The 23478-nt window shown below is 33.7% G+C and overlaps 1 pseudogene; it reads right to left on the bottom strand.

The window, feature by feature from the left end:
• The window catches only part of LOC107687340 (disabled homolog 1-like), a 214045-nt pseudogene that overhangs the window by 134064 nt on the left and 56503 nt on the right, over nt 1-23478 (bottom strand).

Below are 23478 nucleotides of genomic sequence, written 5' to 3'. Positions count from 1 at the left end.
TGTACCACAAATCAGAAATGATATGCCTACAGTGAGAGAAAGACGCTTATTTGCACAAACTGTTGCAAAACCTAATTGCATTTGCCTTCTATTGTCTACATAATCAGCTGACGTTAGCATGTCGCTAAGCTAACAATGTAAACCTTGATGCTTAAAACTTAAGCACACATAAATATTGTGTAAAATAGCATATTTAAATTTTTTTTTTTTTAATTAGACTGAACTATTTCAATAAAGATTTTCTGATACTGAATTAAAAAGTAAACGCATAACAACATCAGCTTATTTATTTAAAAAAAAAGCCTCTATATTTGAGTAAAACTCCAAAAATGCACCTATACAGTAGTGTTGTCAAAAGTAGACTTCGGTACCAGTCGGTACTGACATTTTAAAACGTCCATAGAGTACGCTCAACAGCGCTCAAATGTTAGTGGGAAATGGCCGTTCTTAAAATTTCCTTTTGACAACACTACTATACAGTGCATAAAACTTACTCAAGTTACCACTAGTGGAGGTTTTTTCCTTTTTACACAAATTATGATTACAATGCAGATTTTCGATCAATAAAGAATTATTTTTGTGCAGTTTCTTGCAAAATATGATGTTATGGCACTTTTACCATAGTGCTTAATTTATAAACTAATAAATTTTGATGTTTGCAACACATAACTAGCTCCGTTTGTATGGCTTTTCTAACATAGTAAACTTGTTTGATAACGCACTTGATCCTTTCTCCAAGGATGTTTTTCCAATGAGTCCGGGTGGATTTATAATCTGCAATCTTGGAATGCTGCCTTAGAATTTGGACAAAAGTTTTTTCGAAAGAAGCTTCTTTTTGTAATAGTCTTTACTGTATGTTAGGACCATGTGTGATGGCTAAACATTCTTTCTAGGTAGTGAGCATACTATCTTCTCGTTTTCTGACTCTCTTTCTCTGTCTGATTGTGTGTCATGAACAAATACCCAGAGGGCATCTCGCCTCTGGTTGTGGACAGCTCCAGGATTTATCGTGTGTGTGTGTGTATGTGTGTTTGTATGTGAGAGGGTGAGTGACCTCGATTTTGGAGGTATTCTAGCCTGTTCCGGGTTATCTTCAGCCAGGTTCGTGTTATAGCACTCATCCACACAAACATAACACAAGCCGTGCTTTCATCCAGTAATCGTTGCTCTCCAAACAACCACAATGTCCCCCTTCAACATTCGTTCGGTATCTTACAAGCCCCACACACTAAAAGCAGCTCACTGGTCAATCGATAAAGATCTTATCAGTAAAACCTATCCACAGCAGCTTCTCTGTGAGAATGAACCATGAGGTACAGTAAATCACCAAGGGATTCAGTCGTTCTCTTCAAACTGGAGATTCAGACTGATGAATTAGCCAGACATAAAGCGTAAAGCTTCAAGTTCATCTGAAACACAGTGTCACTGTGATATGCCGCCGGCTCAGAGACAAGACTTTCATGGCTTTCCTTCTGATGAACAGAGCTTCCAGTCTGAAACACTGGCCACAAAACACCCTCAGTAAAGGACATGACAGATTGAGCTTTGCAGAAAACTGTACCGTAAAAATTCTGATAAATATAATATTATATATTAAATTAATATATGTACAGAATGTTGTTGTATGTATTATTGTAAACAAATATGAAAGGGTTATATGAAAACAAAAATATTTCGATTTAAATTTAAATTCATATTACATTATTTATAAATCGTGTTTAAATTTGACAAATAACACCCACAAATCACAAGTCAGCTTGACTTCATATATTAAAATATATACTTATATTTTACTTTAATTTATATTCAATTTATATTTATATTATACTTTTTTCAACAAAAGAAAAAAATACTATTTTTAATTTTTTTATGGAATGTATGGAATATAATTCTTATGTTTTATGGAACGCAGTGACAATTCGGGATGATTTATCTATGCATATTAATATTTTTTTCCATTCAATTAAAATATTTCCCACACATATTTTTCTAATTCAATTAGCCATTCACTCAGATATACTGTATGTTAAAATAAAGACATAAAAAAAGTTTCAAGCCGATTTTAAAAATATATAAAACTCTCTCTCTCTAGTTTTTATTTGTTTATCTTGGATTAACATACAATATACAATGTATGTATATTTCCTGTGAAATCTTCTTAGCTCAAATCTGATGTATTTACAGTGGACTACAGTGGGGTCAATTCAAAAACAGCCCATATGCAACTATAAGCCACTGCATTACAATCTTTCTCTTCTGGGAAAGCAGGCAAAAAATATTGATGAGTCATACTGAACAACACAGATTTTTGTCCAATCACATGCCCTGTAAAATGAGCAAGCCCCACCCCCCAACAAGTAGCAAATATAACCTATTAACTATTTTTCTTTTTTAAAAGGCTACCATCCAGTGTTGCCAAATCCGTTTTCCCGCAGAATTGGGCTAGTTTACCACTGTTGCCGCGGGTTTATTCATGTCCGCGGGTTGAAGCGACCCCAATAACATGATATTTAGCCCCTGGAATGTGAATTTTACCGGGGGACCCCCTTTAAACGCGATTGGACTAGTTTTGGGCTAGTTCTGAGTAGCAATTGGGCAGGTTTTGTTGTGAAAACCTGGCAACCCTGCTACCAGCCCTTAGCTTGCAGTTTCAACAGGAAATGCATCAACACAGGAAAGTAAACTGCTCATCATGGGGTCTGTAGCCTGAGAGATGGCATATTGTGCATGCAATAATGAGTCTAAATGCTTTTTGCTTCACACGATCAATATTAAACTCATATACATAAAACAATAAATAAAACAAATATTAACTGTAATTCCTAAACACAACGGCAGTCTAATGCAACAATTGTTCAGATTAAAAGACACACAAACACACAGTCTTTCTGTCGCACGCTGTTTGCTTACCCATCTCAGCAAGCTGTGTTGTAATATGCCGTGATTATCCCTGATCGTCAGACGGAAAAATCGCACATAAATGTTCACTTAATTACAGCAGTGAAGGAGAGAGAGACCTGAGGGTGAAAGTGAATGGGGCATGAGGATCCCTACAAGAAAATGCACGCTGTCTGATTCCTTTGCCTCTGAGGGAATTTTTTTTTTTTTAAATATAAGCCTGTTTCTGTGTCATCATATCAGTTATACAACCATAGTGCCAAAGGTCTCATTGAAATGCGGCGAATAGTTACACATTAGTGCACAAAGGTTAGAGGAGAGAATGAGGAAATGACACTTGAGTGTAGCGCTGTTGTCATATTTTAGGCGTTCTGGAAATTTCTGCTGTGCTTTTCAATTCTAATCACATCATTCTATGTATATTGATTCGAGAAGGGTCGTTCAAGACAATCTCGGGCAATCTAAACAAACATCAAGGTTATGAAATAAGACATAAAACATTACGGAATTAAATTGTTTCCCGTGCTTCCTCGAGGTCGAGAGTAATCAGAATGTTGACGGCACATAAATGAAATGGCATTTTGATTAGAGAGACGTAAACAGTGCAAAAAGTGACCTCGGCAGCGGCCGTTTAGTGGGGGGAAACAAATCAGATGCTTGGAGGTGAAAAAGGCTCTCTGAAGGATAATTAAAGAACATTAAATACAGTGAGTTATCTAAACTTTTTAGAAAGAAATCTAAACTTTTAGAGCTAAAATAAAATATGTCACTGTTTCATTTAAATTTCATTTTAAATTTTTAACCACATTCATAAAAATTTGACTAAAAAAAGCTCTCTGAAGGATATTAAATACAATAAGATAAATAATCAAAATAAATAAATGGGTTTCAAACAAATGTTTGACATTTTAAGCTCATTTCTGAGAACTTGACTATAAAGAATGTGAAGTACTCAATTTGCTACGATATGCATGTTATCTTGAGTTGAATGACCTTCTTGCTTGCCTGCTTGGTAGATACTGTATACTGTAGCAATTATACATATTACATGCTGCCAGAAGACTCAGCAGAATAACTGCAATAACTCACATAATTGGAGAGACACAACAGGGGCAAAATGTGACCTGCTTACTGGTGAAAAAAAAAAAAAAAAAACTTTAAGATTTTAAAAATGCTAATAAAAAAAAAGAAAAAGAATAATAGAAAAAAATATTAAGGGAAGGACATTGAAGGATAACAGAAAAATATTAAATACAGTGAGTTACCTAAAAATCTTCTGGAGTTATTTTAGAAATAAATTATAAAATAAAATAACATAAAATAAAATAAAATATTTATGGGTTTCAGGTCACGGACACTACGTCCATGTTTTTATACAGTCTATGGTTTCAAACTAATGTCTCAAAGCACATTTCTGAGAAATTGTGTGTTTCCTTTCCATTTGCTATGGTATGCATGTTCTCTTGAGTTGAATGACCTTCTTGCTTTGGGTAGAGTTATATTTGCCATGCTGTAGCAATTATACATGTTAAATGCTGCCAGAAGACAGGGCAGAAGAACTGCAATAATGCACATAATTGGACAGACACAACAGGGCAAAAAGGGACCTTGGCAGTGGGCATTTATTGGTGAAAAAAAAATTAAAATCTGATGCTTTGAGTTAAAAAAAAAAGGCTCTCTGAAAGATTAATAATTGAGCTATTATATATAAAGATCTATAGCTGTGTTTCAAACAAATGTTTCACATTTTTTGCCATACTGTAGCAATTATACATATTGTTACTAAATGCTACCAGGAGACGCAGCAGAATAACTGCAATAACTTACATAATGAGGGCTGAGAGTCATTTGCCCTTGGAGGTGCTGGCAGACTATTGCATTGCATTGTTGTTTTCTGTCTAATATAGCATTAATATAGCATTAATATTAACTGTGAAAAAGCTGTCATCTCTTTGTTCATCCATAGTCCATACTGAGTGTAAACACCTGACCAAATAATCAAAACACAGCATCGCCTATCAACCTTTTCCAATCATGTTTTCCTAAGTGCAAATTCATGTGAATTTGCATTAGCCAAATTATTAGTATGAAAACCCAGCATGATCCCAGTTAACTACACCCACTTTTTGTGCCCCTGTCACCCTGTATGAGGCCTAAGCAGGATTGCTATGGTAATTCACAAATTAAAAGTGAAAACTTCCTAAAATTGTGAAGGACTGCAAACTTCACCTAGGTCACAGACAACTTGACATAATATTTCATTAGTGTTTCATCAGCCTGGTGTCTTCCTCTTTGCCCTTAGGCTCAGGGATGTCTGTCTCTGAAGCATATCACAGAGTATCTGTATGAATTACTAATATAAGATCTTTATTTGGGTCTAGATCTTCATCTGTGTCACCGTGACAAAAGGCCCCAAATCTCTCCTCATCGTCTTAATCACCACACACCATATGCTCCCTCCTGAGACCTGTCAGAACTTCACGTCTCTCCTCAGCCTTTCTGTTTTACGAACATCATATTTTTAACCATATGTGATGATATTACAGATGGGAAAAGGAAGCATAGATCGCAAAAAAGCCACAGCCAGGCAACTTTTTAAAAGAGAAACTATCACTTTTGACTTTTTAAAAAATGAAACAACCCAACAACAAATCACTAATCAAATTATTATTATTTTTTTTTTTTACCTGATGGACGATAAAATAGTGGATGTCAAAATTGGAGATGAGACCTACACTAAAGGAGGGACTGGAATCAAATACATTACACAGACCAGAATATCACAAAGATTTATGAGTGAGATCTTTCGGGCCAGAAAGCAACCACCTAACACACTATAGCAAGATGTAAAACAATGCACTAAAAAAAACACACAACACCATAGCAAGTGCATAACATTCATTAACCATTCTAAAAAATGATTTTTTTTTCTTCCACACTATGGTTCATAAAATATGTTGTTTTTAATAATATAATATAATATAATATAATATAAATACTATTTTTAATTTCATATAATATTTTATTATGAATATAATAAAATATAAATAAATAAATAAATAAATACAAATGCAACAGCTGGCATTTCAAATATAAGCAACAAATGGAATAATTCCAAAATTCTTTGTTTCTTTGTTTGTTTGTTTGTTTCTTTCTTTCTTTCTTTTAGTTTGAATAGCGTGAACTATTTTACATTCAATATTTAAAATGCCAAAAAGAAATAAGAATTGCATGTGTTTCTTTATATTGAATTATAATTTGAATGCAAGCAATTAAAACTTAAATGGAATAATATGCTTCATTTGGGGTCAGTAAGATTTGTATTTATTATTATTAAAAAAAATAAAACTTTTATTCAGAACGGATGCATTAAATTGATTTAAAGTGCCCTTAAATTGTATTAACTTAAACTGCACAAAAAGTTTCCATTTCAATTTTCTTTCGATCTTTTGTTTCCACAAAAATATTAAGCTGAACAATTGTTTTCAACATTGATGATAATAATAAGAAATGTTTCTTGATCAGCAAATCAGCATATTAGAATGATTTCTGAAGGAGCATGTGACACTGAAGACTGGAATATTATTGCTGAAAATTCAGCTTTGCCATTACAGGAATAAATTATATTTTAAAATATTCAAATAGAAATTAGTTAATCTTATAATAATATTAAGTGTTTACCGTATTTTGATTAAATAAATGCAGCCTTGGTAAGCATAATAGACTTCTTTCAAAAAGAAATAAAAATCTCACCAAACTCAATCTGTTGAACAGTAGTGTATACCTACTATAATAGTAGAACTGTTAGTATTGTATGAGTAAAAAATTTAAATAATAATAATAATAATGAAAAATAAAGCATGCAGTTTCTTTAATTTTCAGATTTTTTTTCTTATATTGAAATTCCACTGCATCTTGTTTTCTACCTCAACTCAAATTCAACATTTGAATTGTAATTTAAAAGGCATTTTCAACTGAATTCTGAATGGTGCACATCAGTGAAGATAATAAATCACCAGTCACATGCATTGAGCCAATGAGCACAGAGAAGCGATCATTCCAGTTCTATTCCTGTTCATTTAAAAATCCTTCCCATGTTTATTCTTCGTCCATATGTTTGATGAAATGCTGTTTCCACAGCCCTCCCACTGGCAATGAGCCTCCATCTAAAGCTGCCAGTCACTGATTTGCGGCAAAAAAAAGGAAGTCTGGATGGAAAGATGGAATGAGAGATGTTAATATGGAAGAGAGACAGAGATCTGGACAGCTTAATGATCAGTCTCAGAGCTTAATAAACCCCTGCATGTCAACTCTGACAGTGAGTCACATCTTCAACGAAAGACCGGTCCAAGAAAACACAGCACAATTCAGAATCAAATCAATTAAGCACTCGGTTCTGGTGATTACGGTATCTCTATGAAACAATACCACAACACTCACTGACCCTCCATACACCATATAGTTAATAGTCCTGCTCTTACGTGTATGTCTACCACTAAAGCTTTTGTTTGACAAGAGGTGCAGTGCAAATCTGACAACTTCTCTAAAAATACAATGGAGAAAACATATCGCCCTCTGTTCCGTTCTCGATAACAATGTTGCGTCTTATTATGGAGGCAGGGTCCATACAGGCATGTATGTGAAATTGCAGTTTGCTTTCATACACTCAAATAGCTTAAATCGTGACAAGATCATGAACACAATAACAGCAATCATCACGTTATGGAAGCAGCCTCTTTTTTTCCCCTCCTTTTTGCTCCTTTTCACATAGATTTCAGCTTTTATACTGTATTTACTAGCATTATTGCATATTCCTGCTGTACTTTTGGTGCAATTTTTAGTTTAGTAGCTCTACAGTTCAGCAGAATCAAATGTAAATGGTATAATGTGACTTCAAGAGCAGAAAAAGACTGATGTAGCAGCATGTGCTGGAAAATTACACTGATTATCTGTGTCTGTATTACAGTAATCTATTGTATATTTACTGATTAACTGTAATAGTGTGATCTCCACAGTAATGCTCAAGTGCTTAGTTTCTCAGCATGTATTGCAGCGTGAATAAACTACAGCCGGATCTCATGAAAAAAATGTGACTATTTATTGATTTTTGGAAATATTTTTGCTGTATTTTACAGTAGTTTCCATGTGAAATGTTTAATGTTCCATTCACTTGCTCATAAATGTACACTGATGTTAAATTAGATTTACATTATATTTAAATATATAAAATTTAAGTATTTAAGGCAGTCATTTTTATTTTATATCTCCTTACATTAAATAAACACAAACATATATATATATATATACTAATATGCACAAAAATAAAATCATACTAAAAATAAATTGCATAAATAATGCATATATAATTGCAAAATGATCTCTAAAATGATCTCAAAATGTTGTATTAAAGTTTTGATTTTAAAGTATAATTCTAAACAGAGTATTTTATGTAGTGGTTTTACTGTACTTTTTCCAGCGACATGAAACACACACACACACACACACACACACACACACACACACACACACACACACACACACACACAATAAGAAGGGGGGGGGGATTGGGAGAGAAAGGGGAGTAATGCAGCTGAGATGAGCTCATCAACACTGCAGTGAATGCTTTATTTATTAGTTGCGGTGTTCTAATGTGCCCTAATGACATTCATATTCATTACACCTTGCCCCAAGAGCACTTACTCTCACGCGTGTGTGTGTGTGTGTGTGTGTGTGTGTGTGTGTGTGTGTGTGAGAGAGAGAGAGAGAGAAACACAAAGAAAGAGAGTAAAGCGTATGTTATTAGGGTGTGTGTTTGTGTGTGTGTGTGTGTATTCTCGCTCCTTCTTATTATGCTCTCCCTCTTTGGACCTGTGGGATCCAGCTGCACATAAAACCCTGGTTCATTATTCCTCAATTAATTTAGCGGCATGTTTAAAACCTCAGTGTGTGTGTACCAATGTCATTACGCCGATGTAATGTCTTCAGTGACTTGATGACTATGATGGTGGGTGGTCTTTATTGTCTAAAGCTTTGCTTTTCAACTGATTGTTGTTCACAAACCACATTTTACATTGGATATCAAGTGGACACCCAACACAGCGTAAAAAAATAGTACAACATTGAATTTTGATAGTCACAGTAGTTTTTAAGGATGTCAAACAACCAGACAGACTTTGTCTAATTTGGCTGTTTGAGATGGATTTGCGGTAAAATACTGAAATGTTCCTTTAGATGGATTTTTATTTTTCTTTGACATTAACAATTAACATATATAAAGTGTTTTTTTTCTTTGCTTGATTTGTCTAATTAACAGGATAGTTGCCCAAAAAATAAAAAAAAAATAAAAAATGTACTCACCCTCATGTCCTTCCAAACATTTATGACTTTCTTTCTTCTAAAGAATATAAAGAAGATATTTTGATAAATGTTGTTTTCCAAACAGTTTTGGTTCCCATTGACTACTACTATGGACAAAAATACAATGGAAGTCAGTGGGAACCAAAATGGTTTGTTTAGCAACATTCTTAAAAATATCATACTGTATATTATGTATCCGCATACAGGTTTGGAACAACAACATAAATTCTGACAGAATTTAGATTTTTGGGTGGACCATTTAATTAGGCTACTTAAAAATAAACACAAAATAAATAAATTAATAAACACACAAAAATGAAATAAATTATACAAATAAATTGTACAGCCATTTACAATGTTAAATAATAAAAAATAACAATATAAAACATTAAAAAGAATGAATGAATGAATGAAAAAAAAAACATTTTCCAATGGTCCAACATTGTGATGGCGCTTCCAAAAGTGTTTGGTTACCAATATTCATTGTATCCAAAATACAATGGAAGTCAATAGGAACCAAAAGTGTTTGAATGACATGAGGTTGATTTTTTCATTTTGAGGTGGTATATCCCTTTAAATTACTTATTAATGTTAAAACATTTACCATTTAAGAATATAAATGTTCTTCCCACTGGTCCAACATTGTGGTGGTGTTCATGTGTGCTTATCTTGTAAATATGACCATTTCAATCATTCAAGGCAGTGATATACATTCTCCACTATTGGCCACTGTTGCATTCTGGGTAAGGCATGTACAGTATGGATGGAGCAGCTCATAGGAGGATCAGCTCATTTCTTTGAATGAGGAGAAAGCTGTCATTAACCGCATGCTGTAGGTCATATTAAACTGATTCCACAGGGGTGGAAGGTCGTTGTCATTAGCAACCGATTAGTGGTGTTTTGTGGTCATAAACAGACGGATTTGTGATAGTTTGTCGTGCTCAAATTGTTTCTAGGGGAAAAGACAGCAGGTGCAATTACATCCATTCCACAGGGAACAGAGATGCAGGTCAGGCTTGTTATGAAGATGGTGAAGAGAGTTGGATGTTGTTTGTTACTGTTGACTGGTTGAGAATAGACGCGCACTAGAGACAGTTTAGCCAATCACAACACACTGGGCTAGCTAACCAATCAAAGCCCATCACCTATTTCTGAGGGAGGGGCTTCACAAAAGAAGGAAATGATCAGCGCGTTTCTCAGAGAAGGGACAGAGCGGTGTGGAATAAAGGTAAATTATGTGAAAAATAATGCGTTTTTTTTAAACGAAGCATTAACACATGTTAGACTGCAACCCATAAACACAATCAAGCCTAGAAAAAAAACAGTGAACCACACCTTTAAGTGTATTATTTCTGTATCTGTGATTATAAGCAAAATGATCCCACACTAAAAGTTATACAAGAAATTACACAATACAGACATTATATTGCTCATTTAATACTTATGTATTTATCTGGCTGACAGTTTTGCTCATTATAGAAGTCTTAAAGTGGTCTTATTTGTGAATATTCCAATCAGATCATTACAGATTATGTTTCAGTGTATTTTCAAACAAACAAATAAATAGTTAAATTTTTTGTGAATGTTTCAATTTATTGTCAAATTCACATAATTATTAAATAAATAAAAAAACTAAATAATTTATAAACACTCGCTTTGTGAATCATTGAATTTATGTCCACAATCATGTTATAAATAGATAAATAAATAAATAAGGTAGTTTTGTGAATTTCAATTTATTGTCACATTCACATAATAGATATATAAATAAACAGTTTGTGAATGTTTCTTTTTGTTGTCAAATTCACATAATTATTAAATTAAAAAAAACAAAATAGTTTATAAACACTATTATGCTTTGAGAATCATTGATTTTTTTCACATTGAAGTTATAAATAAATAAATACATTCTTGTACATACTGTTGTGCCCTGTTTAGTTGTTTTTTTAAATGCAATGACATCTATTATGGCACCCCCTAAGAAACATGAATAATAAAAAAAAAATGTTATAATATTTGTATAGGACGTCCATAAAGGTTGTAGACTTGCTCATAGACATACAACGATATGTAGAAGTCAGAGACTTCTAGACAGACAGAGCTCTCACTGTATGATCTCCATTTCCCAGCTTTATGGGACATCTGGTGTGCCGCTACGGTCTCATGGGCTCATAGCCTGGCACAAAACGCCATTGTGTGGCCACTAAGGAACAGGTGGTGCATCACAAGAGGGCAGTGCAACAAGACTCATTATAACAAGAGAGGCAACAGTCTGTCCCCTCCATGCAGTGCCATACAATGACCGACAGGCCCCTTGGCACTGGTCCCACACCAAACATCTGTCTGAGTACCCGTTAGGAGTGTGAACCACAGCAAAGATGAGGGTGCTGACAGGGAAAATATGGTAAATGATCATTCTGAGCATAAAAATACAAAACAGTGGGCATATAAAGACATACAGTACACATATAGAAAATCAATAAATATCATACTGCATCCACCAGGGAACTGTCCCTCTCACTTTAACTTTTATGGAAGAACAGGCATCCCTAGCAAAATAATTATAGTGTTGTAAAATAGATTAGACGCCAGAGGTATCATAGTTAACTAAAAGTAAACTAAAAGTAAACTAAAATAAAATATATTTCAGCTAGTTGCAACAATTCTCAATTTTAATTAGTTTACCTTGTACTAAAATAACTGAAACTGAAATAAAAATGAATAAAAACTATATAGACATATTTAAAAAAAATACAACCGAATTAATAAAGTTTAACTAAAATGAAAATGAATATAAAACTGAAATAAAAATAAATAAAAACTAAATAGACTTATTAAAAAATGCCATAATACACAACAAAATTACTAAAACTTTAACTAAAATAAAAATACAATAATAAAAAATCATTCAAAATATTAATAAAAACTATAGACACATAAAAAGCTAATAAAAATTCCAAAAATATACAACATAATTACTAAAACCTTAACTATAATTAAAATAAATATAAAACTGAAATTAAAATAAAAAAATACAACATAGACATATTAAAAATAATAGTAATAATAATAATGCCAAAAAATACACAACAACTAAATTACTAAAACTTTAACTAAAATGAAAATGAAAAATACAATAATAACAATTCTAAACATTAATAAAAACTATAATAGTTTCTCAAAGATATCAAAATAACACTGACTCCAACTCATCCAGTAAGTAAGCAAGCAAGTAAATAACTAACTAAATAAATAATAAAAAAAAAAGTGACGTGACATGTGGCCAAGTATGGTAACCGCAGTTGGGGGTTCGGTGCCTTGCTCAAGGGCACCTCAGTCGTGGTATTGAAGGTGGGAGAGAGCGCTGTACATTCACTCCCACCACCTACAATTCCTGCCTGTACGAGACTCGAACCCGCAACCTTTGGGTTACGAGTCCGACTCTCTAACCATTAGGCCACGACTTCCCCCCCTTTAAATAAATGAATAAAAAAATAAATAAATAAAACTCTGTTCACCAAAAAATCCTGGGAGAAAAAAAAAAAACTGCCACACTTTACATGATTTACATCTGAGAAACATTAACATAAACAATAATTCATTCAGTTCTGTCCAAACGTTACAAATAACAAGACTTCAGTTCTATCTTCCAGCCCTATGGCACTGTGGGTTTATGTGTGAGTGTGTGTGTGGTATCTGCACAGTATGCCTGTGATTTTAAAGCTGACCCCCGCAGACTGAACAAGGCCCCGGGCGTGAGTGTGTGTTTGTCTGTTTACACATGTGTCTGTATGAGGGCTCGTACCTCTTTTCTTGGAATCCTTTCTGACGCTGGGTCTGGCAGCAGGCTGGAGCTCGGCCTCTGTTGACATATTAAATCCTTATTCCTTTACCGTGCAGCTGGGTGGCTGTGACTGGCTCATCTAGAGGGGCTTTCCACTGACTCGGGAACAGTCCACCGCTGCCTCTAGCCTCGACACGGCATCTCATTCACTCCCAGCAAGGGCTGCAAGGGAACAGATAGAAGACATTGTGAATACATTTAGCCAAAGTGTTACCGTATAATGTTAATACCCATTGTTTGTCTCATGACATGAAAACACAAAAATGCAATTAATACATATAATGACTCGAATAAACCAATTCTATAAGCATGGTTTTTATTTTGATGGATGGATGGATGGATGGATGGATAGATAGATAGATAGATGTGAAATATATGATTAATTTTATCTGTATTTTTTTTTTTATCTTTGACTCATTTGCAGTATTCGTCATTATCCCCTCTATATATTATATCAGAAAACAAAGCATTTTAATATCCCACACATCACATTTAAGCATATATGCAATTATTAATAAAACTTATAAACAAAGCTGTCACAAAAGTACAAAAACAAATTATTCTCTCTCAATAACTAGCACAATATATTGTGCAGTGGGAATGTGAAAATAATAATAATAATAATAATAATAATAATAATAATAATAACAATAATAATAATAATTAACATAAAAACATAAAAATTATAAAACCTACATAAATATTCTATTATAATAGGATTATATAAAAAACTATATATATTACACTGAAATAATAAAAAAATATATATTTTATTTCAGATCAAACAATATCTCATTTTTGTTTAACTTGACATACTAAAAAAACAAACTAAACTGAAAAAAAAAACCTACATAAATATTAAAATAATATAATGCGTATATGCAATTATTAATAAAACTTATAAACAAAGCTGTCACAAAAGTACAAAAACAAACTCAATAACCTCAATAACTAGCACAATATATTGTGCAGTGGGAATGTGAAAATAATAATAATAATAATAATAATAATAATAATAATAATAACAATAATAATAATAATTAACATAAAAACATAAAAATTATAAAACCTACATAAATATTCTATTATAATAGGATTATATAAAAAACTATATATATTACACTGAAATAATAAAAAAATATATATTTTATTTCAGATCAAACAATATCTCATTTTTGTTTAACTTGACATACTAAAAAAACAAACTAAACTGAAAAAAAAAACCTACATAAATATTAAAATAATATAATACAACTATATATTTTATACTTATATATTTGTGTTTCTTTAAAAATAACTAAATGTTTAAAAAAATACAAAAATACATTTAAATATATATTTCTATGTACTTATTTTTAATATGAAATATGTTCATATTTATTTGTTTGTTCATTCATTCATTAGATTGTTCCGTTTCTTTATCTTGGACTCGCTGTATTTACACAATATATTAAAGCCTGGAATAGACTAAAATACAAAACTTCAGAATGCCAAAATGTCTTCTGAAAGCCCTGTAGATGACAACTTGCAGAACATGTAAATGTTAATAATGTTCGACAGTGTGACATCGCTCTTTCTGAAGGAGGTTTTGGCTTGTTTTCTCACAGTGTTTCCTCTCCCTGCAGCAGGAAAGAGGCAAGAGGAAGCACTAAATTGTTTCATCAGCTCTCTCTCGCTTCTCTTTCGCCTCTCACCTTGTCATCACATGAGCAAACAGCGCCAGCTTCTTTGCCTGTGCACCTCCACCATCGCCTCCTTCGCTTCCTTCACCAGCCCTCTCCTCTGGCGCTGCCAGTCGGATGGTGGGAAGCACCTTTCATGTGTTAATTGGCCTCAGTGGCACTGTAGCATCACTGCAGGTGCCAGAGCCATCAGCAGATCAAACCCGCTCCACCTCACAACAGCAATCAGACCGCAGGGACCGGCGCTAACTGCTCAGGCAGGCCGACCGAACAACATGGCATCACTTAGAAATCCATACACCTCGAGATGTATTGACTGGGATGAGTCGATGCCTCTAAGACATATAACACAGCACAACAACCTAAGTCTATGAAGTGACACGATACAATCTACAAACAACAAACAAAATCTACATTTTAAATTCCCTCATTATTAAATCACCCTCATGACTTCCCTTCTTCTGTGGAACATAAAAGAAGATATTCTGAAAAATGCTTCAGTGTTTTTTTTTATTTTGTCCATATAGTGTAGGGTTATTATTGTAATAGGTTATTATAAGGTTAAAAAATACATTACTTAAATAAAATAATTTTATTTTAGCTAGGTGTCAAGGCAATATTTTTCAAATTTGTTTAGTTTAATGTGAAGTACTAAAATAATTAAAACATGAATGAATGAATGAATGAATGAATCAATCAATCAATCAATCAATCAATCAATCAATCAATCAATCAATCAATCAATACTTACTAAAAGTGCATACATATTATATTACAATAAAATTATATAAAAACTATATAAAAATAATGCTTAAATAAACTTTCAATTATTTTGCTAGCTGCCATTGCAATATTTCATTTTTTAACTTAGAGTACTAAAATAACTAAAACGAAATATAAATAATATTAAAAATGGCATAAATTTCCATCAAAATAAAATATTATAAATAATTATAAATATACTAAAAATATAAAAAATATTTTTAAAATGTCTAAATATAAAAACAATACAAATTACAAACAAAAATAAAACCTTAAAATGAAAACAGAAAATATACACATAAAAACAAAACAATGTAAATAATAATAATACAATTTATAAAAGTATATCTGTCATGCATTCTGTTTTCCTTGTGCTTTTGTTTTGCTGTGTGGACATTTAGTTTGTAGTTTTGTCTAGTTCCTGTCTTCTTATTGTCCCATGATTGATCTCATATATACAGCATTTTGTTAATCTTGTTAACCCTTTGTATATAAATCCTTGTGTTTCCTGTGTTTGCGGTTGGGTCTTGTTCATTTATGGCTATTTGTTTGGGTTGCCCTTTTTTGTTCACTTTATTGTACTTTTGTTATTATTTTATAATAAATTCACAACATTTGGATTCTGCTCTCTGTTCACCTTAATGTGACAATATCAATTATGCTAAAATAACACTGATATAGGGTCCAAAATTCAATGTTTCGGAATCCCATTGACTTTCATCGTATGGACAAAAACTTTTTTATTTTATTTTTGTGAAGGAAGAAATAAAGTCATACAGGATTGGGAAGTCGCGGGGACAAAATTGTCATTTTGGGGGGAACTATCCCTTTTAAAGATATTTGGTAGTATCAGATTTACTTGCAGCACTGATATGGAATATTTTGGATGAGATTTAGATGCTCAGTTCCAAGCCCACATCCGAAATGTAAAGCCTTAATACCAGTAAATCAGGAGAATTAGTCTGCCCCACAAAAAAACAAAATGTATTGCAAAGTTAAAGCCCAAGCACATCAGTTCTGAGCGCAGTAGCTTTGAGAGGCTAGTCTTAAAAAAGCCTCTAAAGTCCCGGGCTCCGCTCAGCAGGCCGGGGTAGCGGCCACTGTAAGCCTCCGCCGAGGGATTTAAACAGCCATTTCATTTGGAGCTCCAGCCACCGCCTGGCCACGCGCCGCACATTGTGTGCAGAACATTTAATTCCGAATGGAGAGAGCATGCCGCAGAGCAGCTGAGATTCACACGGCGCTCTTTATCTGAGAGAAACACACAGAGAGGAGCCGCGAGTCAGTCCAATTACTGCCATTATCTCGCGGAGAGAGGGAGAGCGAGTTCCCCGCTAAGCATTTTCCCATTCTAGCCTTTTTCTTTCCATTTTCATTAGCCTCTCTCTTCACCTTCGCTCTGTACATCTGGAATCGTGTAATCCTTGATACTATTCAAGCCAGCTGGCTCGCTGTCCTGCAATGAAAATCTCTGAATGTCGTATTGTCACTTTCAGGGAAAAAATACCATTGTTTGCTTCACCTTTTGTATCCAACATGAACAAAAACAGAGGAAATAGAATGGAAATTGTGGCACGGCAGTCAACGCATGACCTTGATGCTCATATGGGCTAAGCAGGTTCGAGTCTGACCTGCAACGTCTCATTTTTGTCCTGTTCTTTCCCTACGCTCTCATGAAGCAAAAAAGTATGTAACTACACATTTCCTGTCAGAAACATACATTCGTTTTCTCCGTGAAGACGAAGACCAAGAATTTTTCTATTATTTGCCCTCCTCTCTTCCTCCACGAGACATAAGGCGAGGTCTGGCGCATCATTCTCCTGAGGCATATTGAGAGATATTTCTAATATCTAGGCTAAGGTCTCCTCTGGGACATGCCACACATTCAGAGCATGTGAGGAAAGTGGGTGAGCCGGAGAAGTTCACTGCGCATGAAAAGTGGTGACTAAGCCAGACATAGGAATGTATCATTTGTGGTTGCCTTTCTTTATCTGTTATTTTCAGATGTAGTGAAATGTTTGGCAAGATAAAAACACGGCTCTAAATGACTCCAAATATTGTAGATGTGCTTATTAAACCAAACCTCACTGTTTTAAGGATGCAAGAATTAAGCTCGTGTCCTCATTTCTGTCATATCTATTCTGCACTTGTCCAGTATGGATTCCAACTGGTATGAATCCAACCTGATTTGCTAAAGTGAATCACAGTTGAGGGCATTCATTTTGCTTAATATTGTATATTGTATTTTTTATTCTTTATTTTTATTCAGCAAAAACACATTAAACATTCAAATATGGTTACATTTTATTTTAAGGTGTCCTTGTTAAAGTGTAATTATACATTTAAGTACTGAGTAATTAACTACATGTACTTACTATATGGTTAGGGTTAGGATTAGGGTTTGTCTTAGGGTTATTTGCATGTAATTATGCATAATAAATTTTTATTATAAAGGTAAGTACATGTAACGTGTAACAAGGACACCTTAAAATAAAGTGTTACCTAAAATACATTTATAATGTTACGAAAGATTTCCATAAAAAAGAACAGTCAACCTTGTTCATTTGAATTTTCTATTCATCATCCTGAAAAAAAAGTTTCTTGGTTTCCACTAAAAATATTAAGCAACGCAACTGAGAAATGTTTTTGAGGACCAAATCAGCATGTTAGAATGATTTCTGAAGGATCATGTGACACTGAAGGCTGAAAATTCAGCTTTACCATCACAAGAATAAATTACATTTTTAAAATATATTGAAATAAATATTTTACAATATAACTGTTTTTACTGCATTGATCAAATAAATAATAATAATGACATAATAATGTTGTGTATACAATGTAATATAAATATGTTCTAAATTATTGATTAGTTTATTGCACAGACCAATCATTTTGCTTCATAACACCTCAATATATCGTCATGAGCTACAGGTATTAATTTTGTGTTCCTTAATATGCTTTTTTTATTCTCAAAGACGGGCAGCCGCTGACTTGCATTTTACGAATCATAAGGACCACGATTTCAGCAAAAAAATGTCTTTACTCTTCTACTCAAGAAACAAAAGTTCATCTACATATTGGAGTCAATTAACAGTTATTTTATTTGATTAGTTTCAGTTATTCCATAGAAGAAACATTTTGGATTTCTTAAAGAACCTTTCAATGATCAGTTCCTCAGAGAACCTTTTTTTTGTGTCTTAGTGTGAAGAACATTATAATGATCTAAAGAACCTTTTTCCACTATAAAGAACCTTTTGTGCAATGGAGTGTTTCCATGAATGTTAAAAGTTCTTCTTGGAACCATCAATGCCAATATAGAACCTTTATTTTTAAGAGTGTATTAAGATGCTACAACCATTTTAAAAGTATTTGTGTGTATAAATTCATGCCCTGTGAAAAATAATATAGCTGAAACAAAACATTTGAAAACAAAAACCCAGACACCAATTGACTAGTCGGTTGGTGGACATCTTGACTTACTGCTTGACTTACTCGTCGTTACCAAGTGAAACTGGAAAAAAGAGCTACCACTACAGTACTCATGAAGGTACAGTACTCACTTTCATGCATTTGTAAGCATACCTTGGTTAAATGCTAAGGAGAAGGAGCCCTGCTGGGAGAAGAGGGTGGCCAGTCAATCAAATCAAATGTGTAAACAGATTAAAAGGGGGTCAAAGAACAAGAAACATTTTAATGAAACAATGTCAGGTCGGTATGCACAATGAAAAGACTGATGTCCTTCACCAAGGTCATGCTATACAATCTCCTATGTCCTCTTGACGTTACTTCAGCTTCCATTTTTGAGTAGATCAGTAGCAAAGCTGCATAGCTGGGATGGACTGGCAGGCAAAATGATGGCAACCACAAAACTACTCCTTCAGGTGCTGGATGCACTTCTTTTGCTTTGTAGAGCACCGCAATCAACATGGTGAAGGACTATTCCTTGGCTCCCACTTCTACTGGGACAACTGCCGCTACTACAAATCCATCCGGAATATTCCTTCACGCTTTCCAAGACTAATTGACACTCTATAAAAAGCTCCTGAAAAAATGGCGCATCCCGCTACGTCTAAAGGATCATCCACCATGCCAGGGACTACAGCACCCACGGAGCTATGGAAGAGTAAGGAGGGCAAGAGGAGGAGGAGGAGGAAACAGGCAGTAAACTAGATGCCCATAAGTAGCATGCTGCCAACAAGCCCGCTCAATCCTCATAAATCACCCACCACTAACAGGCACACGGTGCCAGGCGCTGCGGCCGTCTGCGGGCGCCTGGGCTGGTGCACACTTCTCTGACCACATCTCGGCCAGTCTTACAGGAACCCTGCCGACTCTGCCGTTTACAGGCCAGCTGGGGTCAAACAGTCAGCGCAAACACTGAGGCTTTACTACTGTAGTGGTGTTTGTTAAAGCACTGGACCTCGGGAAGACTTAAGGGTAGGCTCTTTTGACCTGGGACAGTAAGAAACCCAAGCAAATAGCCAAAACATCCACATAGAAACTGCTCAGACTGAAAGAGTTCAAAATAAATAAATAAACAAATAAACAAATGGGAAACTTAAATAAATAAATAAATAAGAAACTGAAATAAATAAATGGAAAACTAAAATCAATGAATAAATACATAAGAAACGTGAATAAATAAATAAATGGAAAACGAAAATATATGAATAAATAAATAAGAAACGTAAATAAATAAATAAGAAACTGAAATAAATAAATAAATACATAAATAAGAAACTAAAATAAATAAATAAGAAACTGAAATGAATAAATAAATAAATTTTCATTACTTCAAACCAAATTAAAATTAAATTAAACTTGCAACGAATTAAATATAAATACTAAATAAATAGTTTTAGAATTTAAAACATGGTACATCAAAACATTACAACCCACCTGCAATAAACATTAAAATACAATAAGATAGCAATAACACCAGACTGGGAAAAAATATATATACATACATATTTGTGGTTAACTATTATTAAATTATACCAGTTAGTGCATTCATATTTGGCAGCCCTACAATACTAAAACTTCAATTTATAAAAAAACAAAATCTACAAAATTTGGAGAGGAAAAAAAAAAAAGTTAAAACTAAACTAAACTCTAAAAAAAAAAAAAATTAAATAAAACAATTATAGAATAAAACACCAACAATATATAAACCGAAAAGACACATTTAAAATAAATAAATACAAATTCTGACATTTAACCCCACCCAGCACACCTTAGCATTATTAAAAATGGGAGCAAATAAGAAATGGCAAATGCAACAGAACATGCTGTAATCGAACCTGCATCACCCATACGAGCAGCATGGCTCAATGTATCTGGAGTATATGCGCTAACCTATACGCCAGATCCAACCACTCTCTCTTTTGATGGAATCCTAAGTGTTTAAATGCAATGTTACCCACATTCACGCACATATGGGTAGATAATGTGTCATTACTAGCCTCTCCACAGCTGACAGCATGTGACAGCTATTCTCCGACATAAAATGCAGATAACCACACTCACTTACACACGCCTGCATACCGTCTGGGTAAATGACAGGACATGTCAGGCTCTGCTCTCTTTCCCCTTGCCATCTGTACTGAGTCCCAGTTCACCTTCCTGAGTTCAGGACGTGCCCTGAATATGAAAGGAGTATCCAAGTCCCTCTCTGCTATCGAAATAAAAAGTCGTACCAGCACATTTACCACTTATATATTTAGATAAAGACAACAATTCATAAAAAGCCACAATAAATGTCCTTTTATAGTATGTCAATGCATGAGATAAATGCTGAACAATTATGTGTCACCAGTTCTATTCTGAATATTTGAATATAGCAGATAACACTAATACATGCGCTGTCACTCAACAGCACACCTGACAAAACAGCAGCCACATCACAGCGAATCAGACCTGCCAATCAAAAACACATATCCACATACTGAACAAATGCTCATACCCACAATCCTCCGTCCTGACAGGTAATGTCTTGGTGATCTAGCAGTCGTCGCCAACAAATTTCAACCTCATCCTACCTGAATATGAGCTTTGCTGTTGTTGTTGATGTTCTTCCACCAGATTGCATTTTTTATTGAAAGAAAACAAACAAACAAATAAATTACTTAAATGACTAACCTTCAGATATTTTACTGGAGCTGCTGTTTTTAGAAAATATAAAGAGAGAGAAGCACTTTATTTATGTATGTATTTATTTATTTTTATTTATTTATTTATTTAGCTTGTACAAGTTTAAATGTATTTATTAAAAATAAATAAATAAATAGCAATATAATATAAATTTTGGAGGAAAAATAATAAAACAATACTACATAATTAATAAAATTAATATAATTATAAAATGACTATATACACTAACCTGAGATATCTAACCACAGCCGCTGTTCTCAGCAAATGCAAAGAGAGATAATCACATTTTTAATGGTGCTGACAGTTGAGCTAATTGTGATTTTTAGGGGTGCTGAGATGAAAGTCTAGTGACGCCTATGCTCTGTATTTTTTATTCATTTTTTTCCCAGACAAGGTCTTTCTGTGGGGGTGTGTGTGCATGTGTGTGTGGGCGAGAGAAATGAAAGAGAGAAAGTGAGAGTCTTGCACACCAAAATGACCAAGATCTGGGTCACGGTAGCTCTCAGTCTGTTCCTGTCGTTTCCTGTCTCATCTTATTTGGACCACAGCTAATAAAGCCTCTCTCTGAACTCTAACCAGCACCGTTCAGCCTATTACTGAGAGAGAGAGAGAGACTGGGAGCGAGAACGAGGGCTAGGATACGCTAACAGACAGTGGAAAGCTGATGATGAAAGAAAATATTATAACACAGTGCTGAACTGGATTTCCTTCAGATTTTACATCGAACATAAAGTTCTGACCCAAGACAAAGTTGCTCATTGTAAAAATCCAACAACACGACACTGACAGATCCAATCAGCAAAAGTGTGATTTACCAAACTAACACATGAATCAAACACTGGGGCAAATATTATATTAGCCTTATTAGCACCTGACAGATGAACTCCACTATGAATATAGTTTAAAATTTTGGGGTCAGTAATGTATCATTTAAAAAAAAAAAAAAGTCTCCTATCAGCATCAAGGCTGAATTTATTTGATCAAAAAAACAATTTAAACAGTAATACTGTGAAAACGTATTACAATTTAAAATAACTGTTTTCTATTTGAATACATTTTAAAATACAATTTTCAGAAATCATGATCCTTCAGAAATCATTCTAATATGCTGATTTGCTGCTCTTATTATTATCAATGTGGAAAAGAGTTGTGCTGCTTAATATTTCTGTGGAATTCGTGATATATTTTCCTTCTGGATTTTTTGATGAATAGAAAGCTTAAAAGCATTTATTTGAAATAGAAATCGTTGTAACATTATTAATCTCTTTACTGTCACTTCTAATTAAATTAATACATCAATGCTGAATATTATTCACTTTAAAATAAAATAAAATAAAATAAAATAACACTGACCCCTAACTTTTGAAAGGTAGTGTGTACCTCATATCTATGGAAGCCCATTTCCGCCACTGAATTAAAAAAAAAAAAAAAAAAAAAAGGTAATAGTGACTTTTTATCTCGGAATTCTGACTTTTTTTCCCTCAGAATTGGGAGATATAAACTCACAATTCTGAAGAGTATCTCGCAATGCTGAGTTTATAAGCTGCAATTGCGAGTTTATATCATGCAATTACGAGTTAAGTTATTAAGAGTTTATATCTTGCAATTCTAACTTTATTTCTCGCAATTCTGACTTTATAATTCGCAATTGCGAGTTTATATCACGCAATCCTGAGAAAAAAATCTGAATTGCGTGTTAATATCTCACTATTCCGACTTTACAACTCGCAATTGCAATTTTATATCATGCAATATATTTTTTTCATTCAACCTCTTTTCAGC

The sequence above is a fragment of the Sinocyclocheilus anshuiensis genome, unplaced genomic scaffold (genome assembly GCF_001515605.1).
Source record: "Sinocyclocheilus anshuiensis isolate Anshui unplaced genomic scaffold, SAMN03320099.WGS_v1.1 scaffold1661, whole genome shotgun sequence".
NCBI classification, from domain to species: Eukaryota; Metazoa; Chordata; class Actinopteri; order Cypriniformes; family Cyprinidae; genus Sinocyclocheilus; species Sinocyclocheilus anshuiensis.
This window is presented reverse-complemented; position numbering and strand designations above follow the sequence as displayed.